Here is a 15,256-nt window from a genome sequence, read left to right on the forward strand (position 1 = left end):
GTGGTTATGATAAGGTTTGATATGTTCTATGCTCGTGAGTATGTCTGGTGGTTATGTTATGATATGAAGTTTGATATGATCTATGCCCCGTATGCCTGGTGGTTATGTTATGATATGAAGTTTGATATGTTCTATGCTCGTGAGTATGTCTGGTGGTTATGTTATGATATGAAGTTTAATATGTTCTATGCTCGTGAGTATTTCCATCAGCTGGATTGTTGATATCGGTGTTGTCTCGGGATACATTGTAAATGTCATTAGGTGGCTGTTCCATCAGCTGGATGGTTGATATCGGTGTTGTCTCGTGATACATTGTAAATGTCATTAGGTGGCTGTTCCATCAGCTGGATGGTTGATATCGGTGTTGTCTCGTGATACATTGTAAATGTCATTAGGTGGCTGTTCCATCAGCTGGATGGTTGATATCGGTGTTGTCTCGTGATACATTGTAAATGTCATTAGGTGGCTGTTCCATCAGCTGGATGGTTGATATCGGTGTTGTCTCGTGATACATTGTAAATGTCATTAGGTGGCTGTTCCATCAGCTGGATGGTTGATATCGGTGTTGTCTCGTGATACATTGTAAATGTAATTAGGTGGCTGTTCCATCAGCTGGATGGTTGATATCGGTGTTGTCTCGTGATACATTGTAAATGTCAAGATGTGGCTATTGCAAGATTGCTAGATTCGAATCGGTCTGATCCATAGTCTCGTTTAAATGGTTCTGTAAGTGAAAAAGATATATATTTATAAGGCATGTGAAATAATCGTGCACAAATACAGCAGTGAAAAGTATACCACCTCCGTCTATTTTTAAACCTGTGATTATAATGATTGATATTTTTTATGTGTTTTTTTTTCTGGCACCGGTTAATGTTTGCTTTAAAGACCTTTTCTGAACCACGGAACAATTTTTAATTAGATTTTGTTTGATATAGCTTTGGGATATATCACTGGGGGTTGTTTAGATGAAGATGCTGTACATTTTCGAGGCGATGGGGGCGGGTCTCAGATTTGAGATTTGATATATCCCTAAAAGGCACGTTTTAATATACAATTGTAAATATGTACTTGATGTTATTTTAAAGTTTACCCCGAGTGTTATGCTATATTAACCTATACAAAAAACCTTCATATTGTACAATAAAAAGTCAAGAAAGTACGAATATCGTTGTTTTATCCGAAATACACACGTTTGACGAATCGATCGCCTCGATATGGGTAGTCCACATATATGTGACGTCACAAGTTCAACGCCGTCAAAGCCGCCCTATAGAAATACACCAGCAGGCTTCCATCTTGTGTTCGATATACGAGCCGTTGAAACTTTCTATATTTAAAGTGTTACATACAGTAGATGTACTGTATGCGAGTGTCTGAACACACGGATGCCATATAAATTAGTTTGTGTTTTAATGACTAATGTCAATATTCTAAATATACTGTTTTGATACAATAGTCTCGAGCTTCACGATATCGAGTTTTTGAACCCCGAGTAAGGAGAGTTCCATTCGAAAACGAGGCGCAGGGTGTCAAAACTTCCCATTCAACATGGCTTCAAATGTAAATCTGCGCGATATTGATATAAAAGACATCGGTAAATTGAGCGTTGTAGTTTTGAAAGACATATTGTGAGAGCATCGTGAAGGGTTTAAAAGGTAATAAGGAAATGCTGGTTGCAAGATGTATCTCTCTGAAGTCCCGTTTATTTGATGAGCCGATATGTGTGAATTCTGAAAAAGATGGTCACGACTTTACGCGTCAGCTAAAGGTCGTGTGTGGTCCGATGATTTGAGAAGACTATGTGAGTGTAATTTTCATTAACTTTATGACTATTTAGTTGTGAGGACACAAAAGTTAGACAATGTGGAAATGAAGGGTTCGTGTTACAAAAAACTCCAGTTGTACACCTATTTTATTGAAGGAAATGTTTCCTCCGTTGAAGTTTCAAGGGGTCATGGATATACCTGGGTAAAATGCAAGGTGTTAGCATCCATGAAGAAGGCAAAACGGCTTTAAGATATACAACGTCAACACGGGTTATGTTGGATGAGAGCTGTCAAACGGGTTGTCAACACTTCGCGCCTCGTTTGCATTTTTTAACCGGCACAAACCGATTAAAAATTCAGTCTAATTTACAAAAACGCACCCGCCATCCTTTCTTTTCAAATGTAGATATACTATAATAATTGGAACGCTAGTACTTTAATCTATAATCATAAGCAACACGTGTATTTCAAATTGCAGTTATAAAAGCCGCGGAATCGGTGTCAATAAGTATATTGTATTCGTGGCAGAAGTTATCTTCAACAGTTGATTTAATTAGAGAAAAGGAGAAGAAATCATTTTGCTATCACTATGCTTTATTTTGCGGAAGGAGAGTTGACCGTTCGAATTTCACTTAGATAAGTAATGCATCAATGAATCATCTGATCAGACTTCATCATTTTAATGATATTTTACCTCAAATTAGTCCATATACATTTGCTCGTTATCAGAACTGATGCCATTGCTGTAAAATGGAAGATCGACAGAAGCATAGCCTACACTAACTAATCACTAACTAGCTTCACGTTTAGTTTACCCTTGCCTACCTGCCGACCTATGTGCTCTGAATCAAATATTTTCACTGCCTACCTAACAGGAAATTCAAAATGACGTTAAATTGTAACTGTCATATGTCATACAACTTATCATTATTAAACAACAGCAGACACCAACGTTGAAAATACTTATACATTTGTGTATTTTATACTGCTACCACGATATATAACTTTGTAATATCGAAATTCTGGCACGAAGTACGGCAAATCCCTCGTTAATTACTAGTGAATAATGCTTCGTTTTCTTCAAGTTTATTTTGCAGAAACGACTTTTACTACCTTTTATAGTGCCATATTTACACTAAGTAAGGGGATATTTTTATCTATAATTTTACTACCTTTTATAGTGCCATCTTTACACTAAGTAAGGGGATATTTTTATCTATAATTTTACTACTTTTTATAGTGTTATCTTTACACTAAGTAAGGGGATATTTTTATCTATAATTTTACTACTTTTTATAGTGCCATCTTTACACTAAGTAAGGGGATATTTTTATCTATAATTTTACTACTTTTTATAGTGCCATCTTTACACTAAGTAAGGGGATATTTTTATCTATAATTTTACTACCTTTTATAGTGCCATCTTTACACTAAGTAAGGGGATATTTTTATCTATAATTTTACTAACTTTTATAGTGCCATCTTTACACTAAGTAAGGGGATATTTTTATCTATAATTTTACTACTTTTTATAGTGTTATCTTTACACTAAGTAAGGGGATATTTTTATCTATAATTTTACTACTTTTTATAGTGCCATCTTTACACTAAGTAAGGGGATATTTTTATCTATAATTTTACTACCTTTTATAGTGCCATCTTTACACTAAGTAAGGGGATATTTTTATCTATAATTTTACTACCTTTTATAGTGCCATCTTTACACTAAGTAAGGGGATATTTTTATCTATAATTTTACTACTTTTTATAGTGCCATCTTTACACTAAGTAAGGGGATATTTTTATCTATAATTTTACTACTTTTTATAGTGCCATCTTTACACTAAGTAAGGGGATATTTTTATCTATAATTTTACTACTTTTTATAGTGTTATCTTTACACTAAGTAAGGGGATATTTTTATCTATAATTTTACTACTTTTTATATTGCCTTCTTTATACTAAATAAGGGGATATTTTTATCTGTAATCTTACTACTTTGACTACGTATCTAGCGGTTGGTGTATGAATATATCGGTATAACAATTTGTGACGTCAATCAATGATCAATTAATTTCATTTTCATCTCCTCAACTTCAATATCTGGTTACCTGGTAACAGAAAAATGATAAATAATTGAATATCCACAACAAGAGAAGGCACAACTAGGGCACTAATTTAATATATACATAAAGTTTTTATAGAGTTGAGTGGAATGTTTTTGAAGTTGTAGCCGGGAAAAGAAAGTAAACACTTATTTTGTGTTTATTGCTGTTTCCATGGTAACAGAAAAAATATATTTATATGAAAAATGAAATGTCGTCAATAGAAAAGGGCACAACTTGGGCACTAATTTGATAATTACAGCAAGTTTTGTGAAGTTGAGTTGAATGGTTTTGAAGTTAAAGCCCGGAAAAGCCCTCGGACTGATGGACGCATAAACGGACAGAGCCCAAATCAATATTCCCTGCAAACGCGTTTCGCGGGGGATAAATATCTTCAGACACGTGCAGTCCTTCTTTAGGTCTGGCAACAGATTTTAAGTTTATATGTATTAATTAACGCAGATATATGTAAATGTATATAACTGGTTCCCCATCCCTTGTTCCAAGTTTGACAATAAATATGTTTAAATTGAGAACTTCTGGCAAATTTCATCTGACTGTTTATGGTCTACATAAAGTTATCGTTAGAATTATCTAATTCCTCAAAATCATAAAACATTCAATAGCTTCGTTGTCAACCAATTCCCTCCATACCGGGGTTTTAATTGGTGGGTAGCCATGGTTCATAGGGATCATGAGAAAATTCAGCAAAGTGTCGAGAGAAGCGAATTAATGAGAATGCAATTAATTACTATCTATATATTTGCTAGTACATATCAAATAGATAATGCACAGTAGAGTTAACTACAGGAATGTAATACTATTACAATCTATCGTCAACGTATCCTTAAGTCGTTTGATGTTGTATTGTCTACTCGCCTTAATTCAGTAATAAAGTTAAAATCAAGACCGTCCAATGATAACATTCCACCTCCATCCCTTCCCGGACCATTTCACCCCTCTCATACAATAAATAGTTTTAAATTTATGAAGATCATTGAACTGTTGTAAAATTTATTGTAGACTTTTATTCCAGGAGATGACATCTCTGTAAGTGGTGTAATTAAAAGAGTATATCACAGATGGAAACAATTTAAGGTACCTGTCATATCATAATTTGAATTAAGTTTCTTTGATAAACTAATTTTTTAATTGATATAAAATTTGACAGAGAAACATTTTATCCTCTTTGCATAGTAACCGCTTCCAAATGTATGGAAGACAGAGTGCATTGAGTTTAATTGTGAATTACAATGTAATTAGCATTTCCGTAAAGTAAGGGTTCCAATTTAAATTTGATTTATGAAATTTTAATATCTTTTTAAGGAATTTGGAACCAGTGGAATTAAACTCTTAATTTTTTAATGTTTTCTTATGGTCACCAAACTAGTGGAAAATGGCGTACTTTAAAAAGATTTTCCAAAAATTTATATCTTTGATGCAGCAATGTGTATTGGTGTATTTTCTATTTATATCATTCTTTTGAATATTTTTCTATGAAAATAGTATCATCTTTGACACGCTATTTATAGACACACGGGTCTAGTTTAGGCAAACATCAAATTTTTGTACATTCTAATTTAGTCACAAAAAGGTTTCATATATAAGCAAGCTAGCCCTTCTTTCAGAATATTGTAAATCCTTAAACAATAATTCATCCTTACTTCCGGTACTGATAGTTCCGCATGCATTGTCGTTGTGGCTGTAGTTTCGCTGTCAGCGTTGCCTACATCAATGTCGTGTACCACATCAGTATAAAAACGGCAAGTCTTCGCCAAAACAGTCACTCGTTGAAGCCACCATTTCACTCCGTGATTTATGACGTGTTCATTTCCACACTTGGCTATTCTTCTGATGTCAATTGTCTGCACAAACAATGACTACATGTAGATAAAAAAGTACTCTCCATCTTTGAACAAATTATCCGTACAGAAGTTTCCTTTCCTCGTCATGTATTTTCTACCTAACAACGACCAGTTTTACTTCTCTTATAGGCTACAAAACTATACATTTTCATTAACTGAGAAAGGATTCCTGTAAAAAGTGTATGAGGCGCGTTTTTGTGAAATAATTTTCTGATAATCAGAAGAAAAAACATATTTTAAGAAAATTGACTTTTGAGATCTTGAAATGTAATTCCTCATACTGCTGTGTATTATCTGATGAGACAAAATCTCCTTAGTAACCATGTCTACTAGCTGAATATCATTGCTTAATATTGTGTTACTTCTCATACCTGTTGGATGTCATAGACAGGTCTCCCGTTTTCTCTAGTCACATGTACCCAATTTCCTCGAGCTTTTTCCAACACCCCTAAATGAAACCTGAGGGCACCTTCTAATTTTGGAACAAGATTGATATCAGTCTCTTCGAGGAAATCCATCTTGTTCTTTTTCATCCTTTCTATTGTAGCCTAAATGATCGAAACATGCATAGACTTAAAAAAAACATGGTACTTATTTGCAACAATTTTGTTTTAATTCTTCAATGATTCATAAACGACATCAAACATACACTATTACCCACACTGCATGTCATCCAATGTGTAGAACTTGCAGATTTGCATAGAATTTCGTATTTTTTCACTTGGTTCAGAAAAAGGTAAAATACATCTGCACAATTTCAATAACTAATCGTGGCTGGATCACGATACTACTACATTACCACTAAACAATATCTGTCATTTGTCTAACTTCAACCAAAATTAAATACCTTATCTAAATTTGGCTGTCAAACGAAATATGTTGTTTGTCATCGAATTATCTTAAATTATGAAGAAAATCCTGTATCTGGCTGGTACGTTACTTGGAAAACTCCTGACGACATTTGCGAATAGAATCTTGGTCCATACTTAAGGTCATTTTTTTCAATGCTAAACTTTTCCCGTTTAACCAAAATGCCAGGAATCATGACATAAGGCTGGTTGGTTCGGAGGAAATCAGATCATGATAAAAAAAAATGACCTTAAGCCGTATTCAAGGTAGCATGAGCCAGATTTGTTGAAGCACTCAATCAGTTTCACATGCTTACGGATTGTATTAATTGAAATGTTTAAAAGATGCAGGTTAATGAAAGTATGGCGAAGTTTTATGGTCGTGATAATGATCTCATTGAAAAATATGCTAGTTGTGTTCCATATGAGGCTGGGCGTGTTTGATGTTCGTTAGTTTGCCTGTTGGTGCCGTTGTTATATGCACCAAGTTCTCGTTTGAGAACGTGACATTACTTACATGGATTGACCAAGGTTTACAAGGTCGTATATGAAGCTGAAGAAGCTTTCTTTCTTTTTGTTAAATTTTCCATAGTTTTATGCAATTCGAGCTTGCAATATGATTATGTTGCCATGTTGGTATTTTCTTGGTTCTTCTTACAACAACAGAAGTCATCGCTTGTAGACTACTAACTTGTTCCTTGTAGTATGCTGGTCTAGTTTCACAAGCTTGTTGAACAATTTAGATCTGATTAAAAAGGCAATGATGTTAGCATATGCGAAACACATAATCAGGATCATAAGCGATCCAGATCCATCAAGACTCGGATATTTCTTATCGTTGTCATGGTTACCTGTTCGAAGTCTCTTATTTAGGAAAGTGGTCCGCCAAGGTGAAGCTGGAGCGTGAGAGATAAGCGGTCGGAAATATCACCGAACTTGTGAAACAGTAACGCTCGGAGATCGAATTCAACATCTTCTTCACATGCCGTGCACAGGATAACACAGAAATGTTTCGCAAAAATGTTTATTGTATTTCGTTTAGATCCCTTCATCCAGTAAATATCCGGAATTGGATTAACATGTAACACGTCTTCAACCATGGGAATTGCATGTTTTATTATGCACCCTTGTACACGTTTAAACCACCACACTTTCATGTTTGGTACTTTTCCAAAGCTCATGCAATGTGGTAATTCTAAACGAGCATGCTTGTTCAGGTGAAGTACATCGCGTAACTGATACTCAACAGCTGGAGCCACAATAATCTCAGTCTTTTGTACTTTGAATTCGTTTCTGAGAAACGGAACGTCAAGTATGATTGACCCGGAAACGACAGTGTTGACTGCAACCGAGTTCTCTTTTATTGTAAGTCTCACATCAGAGTGCTGTGTTTGTAGGACGCCTCCTTTTAATGTTACCGTTTCCTGTAGCTGCCATTTCTTGTGGCAAATGTCTAGGGTAGAGGTTCCTTCGGCGTAAGGTGAGGTATCGAAATTAAGATTAATCATAAAGTTTTCGATTTTTTTGAAAGCTTCGTCAGACAATTCAGTTTTCTGTGTATTGCAAGTAACTTTATCATGAGTCCCGCATGAGCACGGCAGAACATATTGTTCCTCCTTGGAAATAGATCCGTTGATGGCATATCTGGCATTGGTCTCTATAGAGGGAGCTTCACTGGAAACTGTCAAGTTGTTGTAATAAGGAACGAGGTAAGCTTCACCTGGTAATACTTTGTTATTACTTACAATAACAGGTTCATCAAATATAGCTGCTTTTTTCACGTCGGTGTTTGTCGAAGTGGATAGATTTAATGGGTCTACTTCGTGTTTTATATCTACTTTGTCCACAACGGAATCCAATTTCTTTTTAGCTTTTCGATTTCTCTTAGATCCGCGAAACAAATTAAATAAATTCAGCATCGTTTCGTCTTTGGATAATCGGTTATCATTTGCCAATACTCCTTATATTGATAATGTGACGGAATCTGCAATAAAAGAAAACAAACCAACGTATCAAATGCTCGAAAAGTTTGCTTTTTCTTCACATGGAAAATAGTTGTCTGCAAATAATGCGACGCCTCAACATTTTCTAGTATCCGCTCATATCTAATTCTTAGGAATTGACATATGTAGAAGACGAACGACTGAGGGAAATCAACATTTGTCGAAAGAAGTATAAAAAAAATCTAAATTGGAAGATGAACCAGTCCCATAACTCAATGAAATTTTATATTTTAAAAATATCATATGATTGCCAAAGACCATCTCGTATATATATACACATTCTTAACCATGTAACTATTCAAAAAATGAAATGGGAGGTTTCGGAAAACATCGGGAACGAACGTCCACAAGCACCTGCAATATCAAAGGATCTTACAAAGGGCACACAAGAGACTAATGAATTGAAGGACCAAGCAAGTGTGATCCTCATTTTAGACATTCGTACTGCCTAGAACACCTATTTACTGGAACAACGTGGGGACAGTGTAGTCAACAGCAAATGCTTGTCATGTATGTCATAAGCTCTCTCTCTCTCTTCGCACGCATATGCAAGTTGTTCAGTCAAGGTCATATTTGTAAAATGTATCCAATTTCAATTTCAAACATTTTTATTGGCAAATATATATATAACATATGTATCCCTTTGTTATAACAAAGGGATTAAATATCAGGCAGAGCCTATATACGTATCGCACATAAACTCAGTGGTACAATACATTAACGTACAGTGTAGTCATTAGATAACAATCATGAAATATACATGAAGAAAGTCCTACCTACCAGATTTTGTTTGCTTATAGAAATTTGACTCGCGAACTAAAACACATTAAATATGTTATTTGTCATTTGACTAGATATTTAGCAAACATTTGTTGAGATGTTATTTCTAATGTAATACGTGTCTGACAGGAATACAATCTTATATTTACTGTTAATAGCATTACAGAGAAGGTAAACTCATTACTGTGTATCTGATATAGAAATCAAATCAAGAACCTTCAAATTTCTGTTCATATTTTCGAACTCTGCGTCCTTATATAACAAAATATCTTTCTGATTACTTGTTTGTTTACATACAGTATAAGAGATGATAAAGTTAATCAGACAATGATCACGACAAATAGGAAGAGATACTACAACGTTGATTAGCTGAAATGATCACATCTATTTTGTTGTAGATATAGTAATTTGAGTAGGTTCATTAAAAACGTAAAGTTCATCAGGTTACATTTAGTCATCCGTCTACTAAAGTGATTACGAGGTTGTATATCATTCATGTTAATGTTTAGATCTCTAGTTATAATTACATCTAGGTTAGTATCTACAGAACTTTCTAGGAAAGAGAGGGGTACAAATAGTTTTTTCTTTACTTTTAACACTGTTTTCAACATTAGACGTAGTGGCTAAACAAAACGTATTTTTTGTTTTATTTGTAAAAAAAAACATCAATTCAGTTTGATGTTTGAACATGTAAATTTACGCTATTTATTTGACAATTGCACCTATTCAGTAGTATTCAAAATTAATTCGTCAGTCACATTTGCGTTTGAACTGTGTTACACTTTCTAAAACTTTACAAGCGTTCACTGTGATAGCCCCCCGTCAGTCACATTTGCGTTTGAACTTGAACTGTGTTACACTTTCTATAACTTTACAAGCGTTCACTGTGATAGCCCCCCGTCAGTCACATTTGCGTTTGAACTGTGTTACACTTTCTAAAACTTTACAAGCGTTCACTGTGATAGCCCCCGTCAGTCACATTTGCGTTTGAACTTGAACTGTGTTACACTTTCTATAACTTTACAAGCGTTCACTGTGATAGCCCCCCGTCAGTCACATTTGCGTTTGAACTGTGTTACACTTTCTATAACTTTACAAGCGTTCACTGTGATAGCCCCCCGTCAGTCACATTTGCGTTTGAACTGTGTTACACTTTCTATAACTTTACAAGCGTTCACTGTGATAGCCCCCCGTCAGTCACATTTGCGTTTGAACTTGAACTGTGTTACACTTTCTATAACTTTACAAGCGTTCACTGTGATAGCCCCCCGTCAGTCACATTTGCGTTTGAACTGTGTTACACTTTCTAAAACTTTACAAGCGTTCACTGTGATAGCCCCCGTCAGTCACATTTGCGTTTGAACTTGAACTGTGTTACACTTTCTATAACTTTACAAGCGTTCACTGTGATAGCCCCCCGTCAGTCACATTTGCGTTTGAACTTGAACTGTGTTACACTTTCTATAACTTTACAAGCGTTCACTGTGATAGCCCCCCCGTCAGTCACATTTGCGTTTGAACTGTGTTACACTTTCTATAACTTTACAAGCGTTCACTGTGATAGCCCCCCGTCAGTCACATTTGCATTTGAACTGTGTTACACTTTCTATAACTTTACAAGCGTTCACTGTGATAGCCCCCGTCAGTCACATTTGCGTTTGAACTTGAACTGTGTTACACTTTCTAAAACTTTACAAGCGTTCACTGTGATAGCCCCCGTCAGTCACATTTGCGTTTGAACTTGAACTGTGTTACACTTTCTAAAACTTTACAAGCGTTCACTGTGATAGCCCCCGTCAGTCACATTTGCGTTTGAACTTGAACTGTGTTACACTTTCTAAAACTTTACAAGCGTTCACTGTGATAGCCCCCCGTCAGTCACATTTGCGTTTGAACTGTGTTACACTTTCTATAACTTTACAAGCGTTCACTGTGATAGCCCCCCGTCAGTCACATTTGCGTTTGAACTGTGTTACACTTTCTATAACATTGCAAGCGTTCACTGTGATAGCCCCCCGTCAGTCACATTTGCTTTTGTACTGTGTTACACTTTCTAAAACTTTACAAGCGTTCACTGTGATAGCCCCCCCGTCAGTCACATTTGCGTTTGAACTGTGTAACACTTTCTATAACTTTACAAGCGTTCACTGTGATAGCCCCCCGTCAGTCACATTTGCGTTTGAACTGTGTTACACTTTCTAAAACTTTACAAGCGTTCACTGTGATAGCCCCCCGTCAGTCACATTTGCGTTTGAACTGTGTTACACTTTCTATAACTTTACAAGCGTTCACTGAGATAGCCCCCGTCAGTCACATTTGCGTTTGAACTTGAACTGTGTTACACTTTCTTACCCCGTCAGTCACATTTGCGTTTGTATTGTGTTACACTTTCTATAACATTACAAGCGTTCAATGTGATAGCCCCCCGTCAGTCACATTTGCGTTTGTACTGTGTTACACTTTCTAAAACTTTACAAGCGTTCACTGTGATAGCCCCCCGTCAGTCACATTTGCGTTTGAACTTGAACTATGTTACACTTTCTATAACTTTACAAGCGCTCACTGTGATAGCCCCCCGTCAGTCACATTTGCGTTTGAACTGTGTTACACTTTCTAAAACTTTACAAGCGTTCACTGTGATAGCCCCCCGTCAGTCACATTTGCGTTTGAACTGTGTTACACTTTCTATAACTTTACAAGCGTTCACTGTGATAGCCCCCCGTCAGTCACATTTGCGTTTGAACTGTGTTACACTTTCTATAACTTTACAAGCGTTCACTGTGATAGCCCCCGTCAGTCACATTTACGTTTGAACTTGAACTGTGTTACACTTTCTTACCCCGTCAGTCACATTTGCGTTTGAACTGTGTTACACTTTCTATAACTTTACAAGCGTTCACTGTGATAGCCCCCGTCAGTCACATTTGCGTTTGAACTTGAACTGTGTTACACTTTCTATAACTTTACAAGCGTTTCACTGTGATAGTCCCTCTGATGGCTTTACAGCAGCAATCTAATTATTATTCGGGAAAAAGGTTTAACTGTGAGACCGGGTTCAGAATATCTATTTTTTTTATATCAATGCATACGGAACATTGTCAAGTATAATTGACCGAGAAATAATGTACCCGGCCCCATTAATGTTAAGAATGCACCCGTTATCTGTTCTCCTGCTATACCTATATATACTGAAAGGATAAAGAAACGCAGGGTAATATTTATTCCGATATTTTGAACGCGTTCTCCAAATAAAGTGAAACTTTGTGGATTGAGTAATTAGGTCATATTACACCTTGTCATGTATCGAAAATCTAGTCACGGTACAGTGCGCAGCTCTGGTAAATGGAGGAAGGAAAAAACAAGAATCTCGTGCACTGTGTTGTTCTGGTCTCATGCAGCGTTGGTCAAGTCACTCTTCGTTAGTCTTTATACAGACCAACTGCTTCCCTAACATTAATTGAGAATTTGATTCGTTTTAAGAATGGCACGACTCGCAGAAGTTCAGAGGGGTCAGGCCATTCAGATGCTGATGCAAGGACAGCTGCAAAATCAGGTTGCTAGGCACTTTGGTGTTCATGTTTCCACCATAGAACGTCGCTGCACATGCTCCACGACGGTTTCCACTGAGGCAGTGGAGACAAGTTTTCTTCACGGACGAGTCTCGATTCTATCTTTATCGATCTGACGGCCGTCAACGTGTCTACCGACGTCGTGGCGAACGTTTTACGGACGCTTGCGTTGTAGAGAGGGATAGGTTTGGAGGCGGTTCAGTAATGGTGTGGGGAGGAATCTCACACGGGTTAAAATCACAATTGGTTGTTATTGATGGCAATTTAACAGCAGCTATGTATAGAGATGAGATCCTCCGACCCCATGTTATCTCTTTCTTACAGCAGCATAATCTAACCCTCCAGCAGGATAATGCTAGGCCCCACGTAGCAAGGATTTGCCAAGTCTTTCTGGCCAACAATAACATTCAACCACTAGATTGGCCGCCATATAGCCCTGATTTGTCCCCGATCGAGCATCTTTGGGACCAGATGGATAGACAGGTTCGAAAGCGCCAGCCATCTCCTGCTACTCGAGAGCAGTTGACCAGAGCTCTGATTGAAGAGTGGGACAACATCACCATAAGACGGATTAACGCTCTCATGAACTCTATGACCAGAAGAATAAGGGCCGTGACCACAGCAAACGACGGACACACAAGATATTGATGACTCAGTTCAATTTCAATTTCAAAATCCTATGGGTCCATTCAATTTAATCGTTACTACCTCTAAACCAATTGTCAGATGCAAAATACAGACTTTGCAAATTTTTAAGCCTTAATTTATCTGTAAGTATACAAGATTTCGTTTAAAATGAAGCCCGATATCATTCCTAATTTCTGGTTTAAAGTTCACCCTGCGTTTCTTTATCCTTTTAGTATAGAATATTAAAAAAACAAGATGGCGAATATGCAAATAGTTATTTTTGTTTAGTTAGCTTAGTTTATTGTCAGTGCATGATCGTTACGATCCTCTATACCGGCACAGCTCCAAATCGACATGAAGAAAATGTATAACATTTTATAACATCCCTTTTATCCACCAAATGTCGAATCCCGTTCTTTCAAACCTAGTACATCAGTTCTACGTCTAACCAAACGTGTGTGCACACCAACAGGTGACCTGGTTTCTGTACCTTAGTGGGAAGCGGAAGACAGCATACAATATTGACCATATATCCGCATAAGTAGTAATATATTTGCGTCTTCTTGTAATAAGATATTTATAATATTATCATTACAAATATCATTATCTAATTATGGACTTAAACCAGTTAATTTAATGCATTATAATGCAATTTCATTTTTCGATCACAAAATTTTTAACTTACCCAGCTACCTGTTAGAACACCCGTGACGTAACGGATTTCCAAATGTCGTCTGTCTGAATTTGGATCACAAGGGTTCAAGATTTCGTTATGTTTGAATTAATCTAGGCTTGTAAACTTCTGAAAGATCTGTTTGAAAAATTAAAAAGAAAAATGACATTGGGACACAGTCAAGAATGTAGGTGTCAATATATTTGGACTACTAGATTACGTAGGTATATAAATAGATTTATGTCATAGTGTAGTTATAAATAGATAGCCTATTATATAATAGCATAGGTTTTGCTGAAAATTCTGTACATTTCCCATGATAGCTCGAAATCTAGTCAAAAGGAATATTGTACTAGAATTCGAAAATTTGGTTGGGAGAAGCCGTTGCGATATGGTCGACAGGAAGAAAAATCGTGAATAAATACTTGTTTTTTAGTAAAATGAAAAATACCAACCACTTGTTCTTTTATTCATTGAAAATTCTTCACTTAGCCACTGTCCTCTATTATAGCGAAAGCGCTACGTTAAAGGGAGTGAAAAGTCAAGCGATTAAAATAAAAACCAGCAAACTACATATTTGATCGCCTTAAACAGTCGGTCGCTGAAACTTTTATCGCAGCACGGAATTAGAAACTCTAACCTGACCAAAATATATTAACCGAAAAGATATTCTTTCAAGCTATCAAGCAACAAAAACTTAAATAATTCAAATAAATTGAACAAGTATTTACATTAATGGTTTGAAACGTATGTTTTCAAAACTTGCAAAACTATTTTTAACCAATCAATGTTAGAGTATGTCATTTCCTGTTTACCTGATTTTATTGAGGAGAGACTCGGGAATAACTTTTCGTGTAAACTTTTCTTTCTTCAAATTCTAATGTAGGTTATAATTTATTTTTTCTGTTTACAATTAAGTAGCCTATTGCGACCACCATGGACATAATGAAATGCAGTAAAAGCCGGCCATCCTATACTTCTATATATTGAGACACCTCATTAAAAACCAGTCATCCT

General features: G+C 36.2%; 1 pseudogene; it reads right to left on the reverse strand.

The window, feature by feature from the left end:
* Positions 1 to 592: 592 nt before the first annotated feature.
* LOC132565503 (uncharacterized) lies at positions 593 to 8,506 on the reverse strand (annotated as a pseudogene).
* Positions 8,507 to 15,256: the final 6,750 nt, after the last annotated feature.

The sequence above is a fragment of the Ylistrum balloti genome, unplaced genomic scaffold (genome assembly GCF_031769215.1).
Source record: "Ylistrum balloti isolate Yb309-2 unplaced genomic scaffold, AGI_CSIRO_Ybal_v1 Utg369724, whole genome shotgun sequence".
Lineage (NCBI taxonomy): Eukaryota > Metazoa > Mollusca > Bivalvia > Pectinida > Pectinidae > Ylistrum > Ylistrum balloti.